This window comes from Lytechinus variegatus, chromosome 3 (assembly GCF_018143015.1).
Source record: "Lytechinus variegatus isolate NC3 chromosome 3, Lvar_3.0, whole genome shotgun sequence".
Lineage (NCBI taxonomy): Eukaryota > Metazoa > Echinodermata > Echinoidea > Temnopleuroida > Toxopneustidae > Lytechinus > Lytechinus variegatus.
Window position 1 is genome coordinate 60,108,466 of NC_054742.1, and position 12,643 is coordinate 60,121,108.

General features: G+C 36.2%; 1 protein-coding gene across 2 annotated transcripts in view; it reads left to right on the forward strand.

Annotated features, from left to right (window-relative positions):
- The first annotated feature begins 4,224 nt into the window (after positions 1-4,224).
- Positions 4,225-12,643, forward strand: part of LOC121411538 (TBC1 domain family member 5-like) — a 45,272-nt gene continuing 36,853 nt past the window's right edge. For both annotated transcript variants that reach the window (XM_041604320.1, XM_041604322.1), the window contains exon 1: positions 4,225-4,326. The gene's annotated coding sequence lies outside the window, so the exon portion shown is untranslated. The remainder of the gene's footprint in view (positions 4,327-12,643) is intronic.

Below are 12,643 nucleotides of genomic sequence, written 5' to 3' on the forward strand. Positions count from 1 at the left end.
ATTACTGAGATAAGTTGTTATGGCAGATTAAACTGAAATATCGAATTTTAATCAAGAATTGGATCATGAAAAGTAAGGTATGGTCTAGGGGATATGGTGAGGATTGGATGTTACACAAATTGCTCAATATAATTTAGTTCACATTTGACGTCTGCTTAAACGTGTAGATGGCGCAATTTACAATTATCCAATCCTTTTTAATTTCCACACCCATACCTAAACCATTAAATGACCAGGTAGAATGGAGGCGCTGGTGTTTACAGGGGTTGCATTTTTTTGGAAAGGGGGCGGGGGATGCCCATCCAAAAAATCTCATTAAGACGGTTTACGTTTTTGTACACACTTATTGAAAATTAGCGGGGGTGACCCCTTCCGACCTGGCCGCTCGTTTGGAAAACACGGGCAGGCAGTCCCAAAAGTTATTCATTATCATTTCTATTTTATTTATGATTATTCTATAGTTCCACGACAGCTAACCCTATTTTGTAGCTCACCCCCCCCCCTTTTACTCTCCTCATTTTTCATGATAACTTATGAATCAAGTTGCTAGAGGAGACTCCTGTTCCCATGGACCACGTCACTAAGGTGACTGAAGCCATGTAATTTCGTTTTGATTCTACCATAATGAAATGGTCACAGAAAGAACGAAAATAAAATTTACCAAATAAAGACTTATAAAAGAAAAATGATAGGGAAAAGAGAGCCATATAAATACTCGATATCACCTTGGCGCATTTTTTCATCAGGAAGGATTGGGTTAGTTAGGTTTGAATAAATTAATGATGATGATGATGATAATGGTGATGATGAGGAGGATGATGATGAGGATGAGGATGGCGGTGATGATGATAATGACGAGGAAGAGGAGGATACAGGAGAAGGAAAAGGAGGATGTTATGATGATGACCGGCTGTTCTGTAGTGAAAGAATGAGGTCCTAACTCTGATCGATGTGCGCCACCTCAACCTTAGTCTCGCTAATCTGGGCCCGATATCATCCAGGGCTGAACTCGATCGACACTTCCAAGATCTTGCCACCCCTCTGAATCAAGCTATATGCACAGGTTCCGAATCCAACCTACCCTCACGTCCCTGATCCAACCCATCCTTTGAATCTGGGTCTGGACTACCGAGTGATGTATCATCCACAAGGGCTTGAACATCACTTCGAAGGAGCTGTCATTTTTTAAAAACTAGTCTCAGGTAGGAAATCCGGTGTAACACAGGGGCCGCGAAGCGATTTTCAAAGGCGGGGGGGGGGGGCAAAAAATCACAATCATATGGTAATTTTTCGCGATTTTGTACACGGGTTTGGAAAAAAGCCGGGGAGAAAAGTGGGGGCCTCCGCGGCCCCTGTTACTGGGGTCTAATGCGAACGTAAGCATGGACTGGAAATCTTTCATATTCAGACCTTCTTGGGGGCAATCACTTTGAAAAAGAAGCATATATCACTATATACATCAAATTATTAAATGCTTGAATTGCGAGGAAATATATTTGGTGTTGACCTGCAAACGGGATGTTTTAGCACCACCGAATCCCCTTGAACAGGATTATTCATCTCATTACACAGGCAATGTGAGCACCAGGAGTGACGAACACAACTGAGGCCCTCAAATTATGTTCCATAAAGTTATGAATATATCTTATGTAATTGTTATGATACAATATATATATTATAATATATAATATAATGTAATATGATATGATATATATGATATAATATAATATAACAAAATATAATATATTATATTTTGCAATATATCACAATAATTATTTCTTTTTTTTCTTGCCCCACTACATTTCTCTTTCTTTGGCCCTCTTTTTCTCGGATCCTTTCCCCCCTTTTTTCCGTGAAATTCTACGGGGCCCGCACCTTCAGACCCCGCCCTCGATCCGCGGCTGACTATCAACATTACAAAGAGGAGGAGGGGTAATCAGGGGCGGATCCAGCTTTCGCCAATAGGGGGGGGGGGGCCGAAAATATTTTCATCAAAATTTTTCTCGATTAGCCGCTATAATCTGTTTTTTTTTGTTGGTTTTTCAGGGGGTAGTCCTAACTAAAGACTGAAGTTTTAAATATATGTTAGTTTTTATTGTTATAAACAAGATAAGGTATCTCATGTGGTCTTAATATATAATGCGAGCGCGAAGCGCGAGCTAAAATTCTTTGATATTTTATGTCCTTAGAACTGAAGATTCTGAGCAGTTTTTATAATCATGAAAAACAGATAAGTATCCAACTAAACAATGCGAGCGCGAAGCGCGAGCCGAAATTTGATTATAGTAACGTGAAAAGGGACTCAATTAGGACTGTTTTTAGTGATTAATGAAGAGGATATCAGCAATAAATAATGAGAGTGCGAAGCTCGAGCTCAAAATTTTTGATATTCCGACCTGAAAACTGGACTGTCTAAGTGCGTTTTTATTTAAGAGGAAGCTGTGTGTCTCAAGCAATTAAATGCGAGCGCGAAGCATCTGAGCTTAATTTTTTGATATACTGACATGATAAAAGAGCATTTTGACAAATTTTGGAAAGAATTTCCAAAGAAGATAGGTATCTCACAAATCAAACAATGCGAGCGCGCAGCGCGAGCTGAGAATTTTGATATAACAATTTGTGTAAATCAAACAAAATAATGAAAGCTTGATGTGCGAATATTGTGTGCAAATTGATTTCAGAAGTGGATATAATAGGAAGTGTCATTTAATCATCTTGAACGGGATTCAATACACAGGCAATGCGAGCGCGAAGCGCGAGCGAAATTTTTCATATAAAGTCTATTTTACAATTGTTTCCCTAACCTTTTTCTTGTTTCCTTTCGGGGTCGGGCTGGCCGTTACGAGACTGTAAGTTACACATTATGGGTATAATACCTCTTTCTTACTTTTCTTTCTGTTTTTCGTAGTTTCTATCAAGATAAAGATAACACTTTTCAGGGGCGGATCCAGCTTTCGCCAATAGGGGGGGGGGGCGAAAAATATTTTCATCAACATATTTCTCGCTTGGCCGCTATAATCTTTTTTTGATTGGTTTTTCACGGGGTAGTCCTAACTAAAGACTGACGTTTTAAGTATATGTTAGTTTTAACACGATAAGGTATCTCGTGTGGTATTAATATATAATATGAGCGCGAAGCGCGAGCTACATTCTTTGATATTTTATGTCCTTAGAACTGAAGATTCTAAGCAGTTTTTATAATCATGAACAAAAATAAGTATCCGACTAAACAATGCGAGCGCGAAGCGCGAGCAGTAAATTCATTATAGTAACGTGAAAATGGACTCAATAAGGACTGTTTTTAGTGATTAATAAAGAGGATACAAGTATCACCAATAATATAATGAGAGTACGAAGCGCGAGCTAAAAAAATTGATATTCCGACCTGAAAACTGGACAGTACAAGCGCTATTTTATTTAAATAAAGAACAAGCTGTGTGTCTCAAACAATTAAATGCGAGCGCGAAGCATGAGCTTATATTTTTTATATACTGACATGATAAAGGAGCATTTTGACAAATTTTGGAAAGAATTTGCAAAGAAGATAGATATCTCACAAATCAAACAATGCGAGCGCGCAGAGCGAGCTGAAAATTTTGATATAACAGTTTGTATAAATCAAACAAAATAATGAAAGCTTGATGTGCCTGCTAAAATATTGTTTGCAAATTGATTTTAGAACTGGATATGAAGTGTCATTTAATCCTCTTGAATGGGATTCATTACACAGGCAATGCGAGCGCGAAGCGCGAGGGAAAATTTTTATATAAAGTCTATTTTCCAATTCTTACCCTCACCTTTTTCTTGTTTCCTTTCGGGGTCGGGCCGGCTGTTAAGAGGCTGTAAATTACATATCATTGGTATAATACCTCCTTTTTACTTTTCTTTCTGTTTTTGTAGTTTCTATCAAGATAAAGAGTTCACTTTTCCTGCAGGTTGTCAAAAAATAGGGGGGCCGGGGCCGGCTCGGCCCCCTCCTGGATCCGCGCCTGCTTTTTCTGCAGGTTGTCAAAAAATAGGGGGGGGGGCCGGAGCCGGCTCGGCCCCCTCCTGGATCCGCGCCTGGTAATCGGAGGGGATGAGATCGAGAGGAGTAGTGAAGGAAGCGAAGGAGAAGAGCCAAGGGATTTTTTTTTTGGGGGGGGGTTGTCAAGTTATTGAACTTAGAGAAAGATAACTTAGAGAAAGATAACGGTTCTTTGGTGTACTACCATACTTTTCTTTACTATTCTCTCGACCCACGCACGCTACTCAAATATAGAGAAATGATACCAATCTGTCATAAGACGAGAAGTGCTAATTCGCAGGGGAGGAACGTAATTCCGGGTATGAAAGTTTGTTGTATTTTCTTTAGAGACATATTTTGATTATACTGTTCTCATGGATATGTAGCGTTGCAGAGATGCCTTATCGTAAAATCAGTATATTTATATTGACTCTTATCATGAGACAATCGAAATTAAATAAGAGTTGTAAAAATCTTGTAAGCAATATTCAGTGCAGTCCCATTCGCTAGGTTTTGTGCTGGTTAGATTAGTCTGGAGTGGAGACTTGCCCCGGGCCGGGTATAACTGGGCGTTGTGGCGTGCGCCTGTAATCCAAGCTGTGGGGAAGTTACAAATTGATGCAGAGGTTCGAGGTTCGAGCCCTGGTCACGTCTTTCGGATGGTGACGTTAAAGGTCGGTCCCAGACGTAAATAATCATATCTGATTGATACACGTCTGACAAAACTCAAATACATACATACATAATACAGTACACTCTAGGCGACACCGCAATACTTACCCGTGTTAAGAAACTGAGACTCCACTCACGCGCATTTGGGCAGCCCTAGCTTAGAACTAAGCTTTCTTTCCGTAAAGAATCTTTATTCTTATGATTCAATAAATGTTAATGAATATATAATTACTCTTAAATCGGTACTCACCGGTTCTTTTCTTGAATTTTCTGCCAAATTCCCACGCTTCTGGCTTCAATTCTGCGATGGATTCTGTTGCCATAGACAGCTACACATGCAACTCTATTTATAAATGGAGCGCCCCTTACGAGAGTTGTTAATGCCGCGGAAAAATTGTTAGGCATTTTGGCCTGTGGTCAAGGCGTTCTTTTGTTCTATTTTTTTTATAGGTATGAGATCGAAATCACAGCGACTATTCACACTGTTCCATAATGATTCCGAAAGGAGGTGCAGCACCCCCCACCCACATGGGCGCAAATCCCAGGGGGACACTTCCCCCTAACCCAAAATAGTAGGGGCACATTATCAAATGTCCCCCTACTATTTTTGTTCTTTTATATATGATGGAAAGAAATAGGCCTACATCATTTAAATCGAAGTAAAACATGTATTTTGGACGAGACGACCTTCTTTTGGGGGTGATAAACCTTCCTTTTTGTTTTTTTTTTGTTAGTTTGTTTTTGTTTTTTTTGCCTGTTTTCCAGCCCCTGGTCCCCTACCTTAGATTTCCACCCTTGCCTCCCACTACTCTTGATATTGTTTGCGAATCTGTTTTGTAAATTAAAGGGGAATTTCACCCTGATAAAAAGATGATGAAAATATGAGAAAAATCATTTCAAAATATCGATGAAGGTGTTATTTGACAAAAAATGGAGTTGATAGAATTTAGAATGCTTGATTTATTGTGACGTCTATAACAAGCAGTTGCTCTATCCTAAATATAAAATGCCCAAATTTCCCATTTTTAATGGTCCGTAACGACCCACTTTTTTCTTTTTGATAACAAGTATGAATTGATATAGGCCTACTAAAATGTACCATAAAAATCATTATCATGTATTTCTTGACATTTCATTTACTTTTTTACCATAATAATAGCTGCTTGCAAAGGCCTACGCCGTCACAAAAAAACCCGGGGTGCGGGGGGGGGGGGCACTTACATTGACGAGTGGATACCATGCGCGACCAAAAAAAAACGTAAAAAGGATGTCCTTTTCACGATAGGGCACGTTACCTACGTAACGTGATAAGGGTGTCAAAAACACAAAAATAACGAAAAAAGGGTATCTATTAATTCGCTAGGAAAACCGTCGTGTTTAGGGTCTAATTTGCGGGGATGATAAAACAAAATCAAAATGTTTTATAAAGGATGTCCTTTTTGCTCCAACACTTCGTGTTTAGAGTCCGATTTGCGCGAGGTGTAGAAGGTGGGGTCGTACTAAACCAAATAAGGTAAAGCCGACGACCGAAGGACCCGTAACAATAAAACATTCCTGTACTTGTTTAGGGGTTCATTTCAGGGAATATTTGCCAAGAGTATCGTTTTGTTTCCAATACTTGTTAAGGGTAGGGTTTCACACGCCAATACTTGTTAAGGGGTGCATTTTCAGAATATGGAAATTACGCGTGTTTAGGGTGCTTTTCGAGACCCCATGGTCGCGCATGGTATCCACTCGTGAATGGAAGTGGCCCCCCCCCCCGGGCAAAAAAAATCTTACCTTTGAAAAAGATTGGTGGGGGATGGATTTTCCTCGAACGCATACCAATTTTTTTTCTGCTATTTTCATAATAAACTTTAAATGAATTCAACTTTGCACTACTTAATTTTTTCAAAGACAAAATAACAAAATTACATCTCGTCATCATCATCATCACCACTATCATTAGCATCACCATCATCATCACCACAACCGTCACCACAACCATCATCATCACCAAGATAATTTTCATCATCGTCATTGCCATCATCATCTTTTTTTTTCTTTATTTTTTCCCCATCCCTTCTTCTTTTTTTTTCTTCCAATATTCCTCCTTTTTTTTAGAGCGGCACACCGTCATGCTCCCTCACTGATTATCCGCCTCTATATGCTTGGTGTTGTATAAATTGGCGGATACCTGAATGAAATACTGAAGAGAAAATAAGGAAAGGGAAAAAGTAAGAAGAAAAAGAAGATGAGGAGAAGGAAAAAAGAAAGCCAAACAAATGAAACAAAACAATGTCAAAATTTCGTAATAAAGTCTTCTACGTCAGTTTAATAATGATGTTTTCATTGAAATGAGAACAAAAAAAGAATTGAAACCATAGGCGGCGGAAGCGGGGACGTTCCCCCCTAAATTTGTTGTTGACCTTTTTTTTTGCTTGTCAATTTATTTTCCTACGTCCCCCCTAAAATGTTTGGGTTGAGAGCCTTTTTTTTTGCTTGTCAAAATTTTTTAGGTTGTCCCCTCCTAAAATTTGGGGCTTCCGCCGCCAATGATTGAAACAGGACTACATTATAATATAGTGTAAAGAAATAGAGGGAAGCTCCGAGACAATAAAAAGGTTGAAAAAGAAAAAAATGTGAAAACACAAAGCTCTCACAACATGAGCATAATAACAAATAATAACAAATAAGCGAGGACAAGTAGCTGAGGGACCCCCCCAACTCTCTCTCTCTAGTTATCTATCTATCTATCCGACTCGATTATATAAGAGAAGAATTTACTAATCAAAATATTATGAGCAAAGAGCACGAGCTGATATTTTTTATGAATATTCAAAACTGATAGAGAGACGCAATCGAATTATTCGATTGCGACAAAATTGATGATCTGAGAATTTATTGTTTTTAGGAATTCATTAAAAGCATAAAGTTGATCAGCATTAAAATATGGCAGGAGCAACGCATGAGCTAAAGCTTTATAGGCATACACCGATAAAAAATTTTAAGTATTTTTGGTAATCATGAAAAAAATTGATATTTCATGAAAGAAAGCTCAAATCCCGAGGAGGAATATTCTTATGAATTGACTTTAAAAAAAACTGTGGTAAGCCCCATTTAATATTTGATTATAAGTCGAATAAAACAGTAAAAGCTGACAAACGTTCGCGTGATATTTGGCAACCTCCCCCCCCCAAAAAAAAAAAAAATAAATAAATAAATAAAAAATAAAAAAAAGTTTTTAACTATAATAATGATCGAAGGTAATTTTGTCTCGCGTAGAACTGGACAAATGAAAAAAAGATTGTCACTAAAAAAATGAAGGTAATTTTGACCCACGTAAAATTTGGCGAGCCCCCCCCAAAAAAAAAAAAAGGAAAAAAGGTTTTAACAAGCAAAAAAAGGCTAAAAAGGAGAAAGAAGAGACAAGAATAATTATGAACGAAATATCCCCATTACAAATAATGCTGTGATCATCATAAGGGAGGGGTCGCATAACTAGTATGAACAACGTATTTAATTCCAAAATATTTACTACAAATCTCAATAGGGGGATCGGGCAGAAATGCTCACCCCCACCCCCACCCCCCCCCGATCCGCCACTGATTCCAATCAATAATGACATTTATCTGCAATACTGATACTTTGGAATCAAGATACTGAAGATTGATACGCTTTACATAAATTATGAACGTCTGACAAAAAGATAATCTACCGATCACCTGACCGATCAGCTGACCAGTTCGCGTATCACTTCGGAGTTGATCACTCGTCGCAGCTGTGTGGAACGCGCACCGAAAATCAACAAAAAGGGCCTGAAATGTAAGTTTAATGATAATATATTTTAATTTGAACTACTTAATTAATACTTTTAATGTCTCCCCAACAAATGAAAGTCATATCACGTAACTCCAATTTGTATTAAGGCGTACATTTACCAAAGTCTTGGGTTGGAAATCAGAACAGCATTGTCTAACCCATATTTTTGGGTAATGTCGCCTATGAGGTCCATACATGTTAATGTTTGGACCTCATTGGTACTAGGAGTGATACAGTATAGCTATAGTTTTATTATACTTTATAGTCACGTATTGTATCACCGGACATTATCATGATTCCAGACGCGCATATGTGCGTTAAAAAAACAATTGTGCACCATAGGACTTCTGCAGTTCAATTTCACAGTCTCACAACACAGAGCAATTACTAGGAGTGTGTTAGTCTTGAGGACGCAATGATGATTTTTTTAGATATGTCATACATTTCTTCATCATTGACGTCTTGACACTCTCTCCATAGTGTCTTCAGCGAAGGACCAAAACAAAGATGGATTCCCCCCAAAAATCCATCTTTTTAAACCGAAGTCAATGGATTTCATTTAATTTGATTAATTCTTACACCTTCCTACGCCTAATGCGTAGGAAGGATTTAAATATTACTATTTAAAAATGTAAAAAATGAAGATTTCTTACCTAACTGATGCCGCGTAGACCCCTCGTTCCACATGAAGAAATGAAGAAATATAAGACATATCTAAAAAAATCATCATCATTGCGTCCTCAAGACTAGGAGTGTGTGGTAAAGCCATTTTTGCTTGTACAAAATTTTTGGTGGTCCCCTAATTTTGTTGGCTTCGTCCGAAAATAAATTGTGTTCTTTATTGTCTTTTATATTCATTTTAGGAAAAGAATCCCAAATTTTCAATTAATAAATTGTCTATTTAGTTATCCTGTTTATAAAAAAAATACTTAGAATCTGCATTTCTCTTTATATGACTTTAGGCATTGTATATTTATTATAAAGGTTATAGGATAGACCCTGTCTAAATTGCATAAGTCGGTTAATTTCATATCCATTTTGTTATTGATATAAAAAAGTCGGAAAACGTAATTTTTTTAGCTTGCACGTCGAGCTGGTATTATTTTATCTGTGAGATATATTTTAAATGTCATTCATTCTATTTTACGCTTCACAGCAATATATTAAACGTTGCAGCACGCGCTGCGCGCCCGCATGAATTAATGATACTTATCTTGTTTATTGGATAGTTCTGGTTATCAGGTGAATGATTTAAATTACCGCTACACAATGAAACTGTTTTGCAAGTGAAAGGGGATTTTTTACCCTGATAATTTTTTTTAAATAAGAAAAATTATTAAAAAATCAGAGGTATTATTTGAACAAAATTAGAGTTAATAAATTTTTGTATGCTTGATTTCTGTCGTCATAAACGAGCTGTTGCTCTATATTTTCCAATTTTAATGATCTGTAATGACTCACCTTTTTTCTTTTTGGAACGGGTATGACGGCTCTTTTGATATATTGTAGGTACAATGAATGTCATTAGCATGTATTTATAGAAAATGACATTTCCTTTATTTTTTTAAACATTGTTTCCGATTTGAAGGAAAACTGCTCGCATATAGGCCTACGTCGTCACTGAATTATCACTTTTTTTTTATTTTCTTTTGGTGAGGGATGGATTTTCCTTAATGCATACCAATTTCTTCTTATTATTTTTTATGCTATTTTCATAATAAAGTTTAAATGAATTCAAATTTGCACTACTTATTTTATTTAAAGACAAAATAACAAAACAACATCTAGTCATCATCATCATCACTAACGTCATTATCATCATCATGGCCATTACAACCATCATTAGTATCCCGCCACCATCACCATCACCATAACCACCATCATCATCATTGTAATCAATCAACTTAATATAAACAATAAAAACATGTTAGTCAATTTCATGTGCTTCTTTCGTTGCAGTAGTCTGCTGTTATGGCTTACGTTCGAGCAACAATGCTTTTCTGCAATTCACTATTATTAATCCAATTTTATTTATGAAAACAAAGTTTTCAATTAAAATTGTGCTTTCTTGAATGATTTGCAAAATAATACAGATCTTTAAACTATTACTCATTATTTTTAAAAGTATTTTTGTACATTAGAAATACATGAAAAAAAAATCGCAGACATAAACGAACGACACAGTGTTGCTTGGATCAAAAAATAATATGCATCAACATGATTACACACATTTTTTCCTCATAATGCAAATAAAACACCTTTTCTTTAAATTGGGTTGAGAAGAATAATTGCTCTTTTAATATGGGTACATTAGGCAAAATTTCCTAACATAAGATCCTCTTGAAAAATAATTTGAACCCTTACAAAAATATAATTTTAATTTAGACTTTTCATCCAGTGTCGATGTTATACGTGCTAGGTAATCCAAATTGTGACAATAACAACACATTGTACGAAATTGGAAGAAATGCGGGGAGGCAAAATATGTGCATAAAGAAATGATTAACCCAAATGACGCATGAATATAAAATTCAAATGAGAAATCACAGCACAAAATATATTTACTTCATAATTATGTCCACATCAGAGTTCATTTAAATCTTTGTGTTCATGTCAGTGTACTCTAAAATATAATTCAACTTCATATACTTTAATATTAGCAATGTTTTAGGGCCTATATGAAATAGGAAATAAATGTGAATAGAATAACAGCATATCCACAAAATTGGAATTAATTATTAAAAAGATTTTTATTTCAGAAACACCATAGAAGGTTGTTTTATTATTTAAAGGTCGCGATGAATGCTAGCACTATGAAATATATAATAATTAACGTCTGGCGAAAAGAATAACAAACCGATCAGGTGACTAGAACGCGTATCACGTGATCTACATATGAGTTTCGATTGCGAGTCAGAAGTGAAGAGCAACTGGCAATAAAATCTGGAAAAAGTCGTCAAAATGTAAGTTCCCCTTCATTTCTTTCAATTTTTTGTTATTTATTACAAAATAAATTCTCATTAAAGCAAAATTCAATAAAAAGACTCAAATTTAGCTAGTACTTTTGATAAATTTACAATAAATTTAGATCCACATAAATCTCTAACCCAATTTTAGCACTGATGTCGCCTATGAGGTCCATACATGTAATGTTTGGACCTCATTGGTACTAGGAGTGATTGATAGAACAAGATGACAAAAACGAGGCGAAAAAAATCAAAGTTTACCTTATTTATCTCTAAAATGACAGAAAATGCTAAAATTTTATACAACATATTTTTGCATTAACAAATAATATATTTTCTGACAGAAAATATGGGCCTTATTTGCCAAATTTCAATCTTTTCCGCTCCTTCGATCAAATTTGGAGGTGTGGTGTATTGTGGGTGATCGTCGACAGCTAGTTCTCAAGGTACCCTTGTTCATTGAATGAGTGCTGTGCACGAGGTTAACTGTAACTGATTAGAGCAAACGAAAATCGACAGCGTGTTGTTAGAACTTGATGCAATGAGCATCACGATACGAACGAGCATAATATTGGAAAGTACCATGGAACAAGCAGAACCTAAAAAAAAGTTAGTTAGCAAACACAAATTTATTACCAACATCTGCTTAGATTTGATATAAAAAGCAATTTACAAAAACTTAGAATTTACTCATGATTTTATATATATATATAAAAGAAAAATTCACACCAATTCTTTCTTACATCGATTATAATCAAGAATATCTTTACCCGCCGGCGCGCGTCCAGAATCATGATGTAATTTGTCACGCATGAAAACAATTGCTTTTCATGGAGGGGTATGCGGCAAGTGCGATGCAAAGAAAACTATTGGTAAATGTAAAATAATTTGATCATATTCATTATATTGGGAATAGCAAGTGCAAATTTTTCTTGATTGTATTTCCTCTGGTTGTCATTTTCAAAGCACTGAAATAAAGGTGTTTTTTATTATGTAGATTCAATAAAACACATGAAAAAAAGGTGTCTGGCAATACGATACACTGCCAAACCTCAGGTGATGTCTGTGTAGGCTCCACTTCACTACCGCTATTAGGAATCGCAGCTCAATTCATGAATATTCATGAGTAGGACTATACATTGAGATCTGATGCAAAAGCAAAACGATCCCGATCTATAGTCCTATCATGAAAATTCAT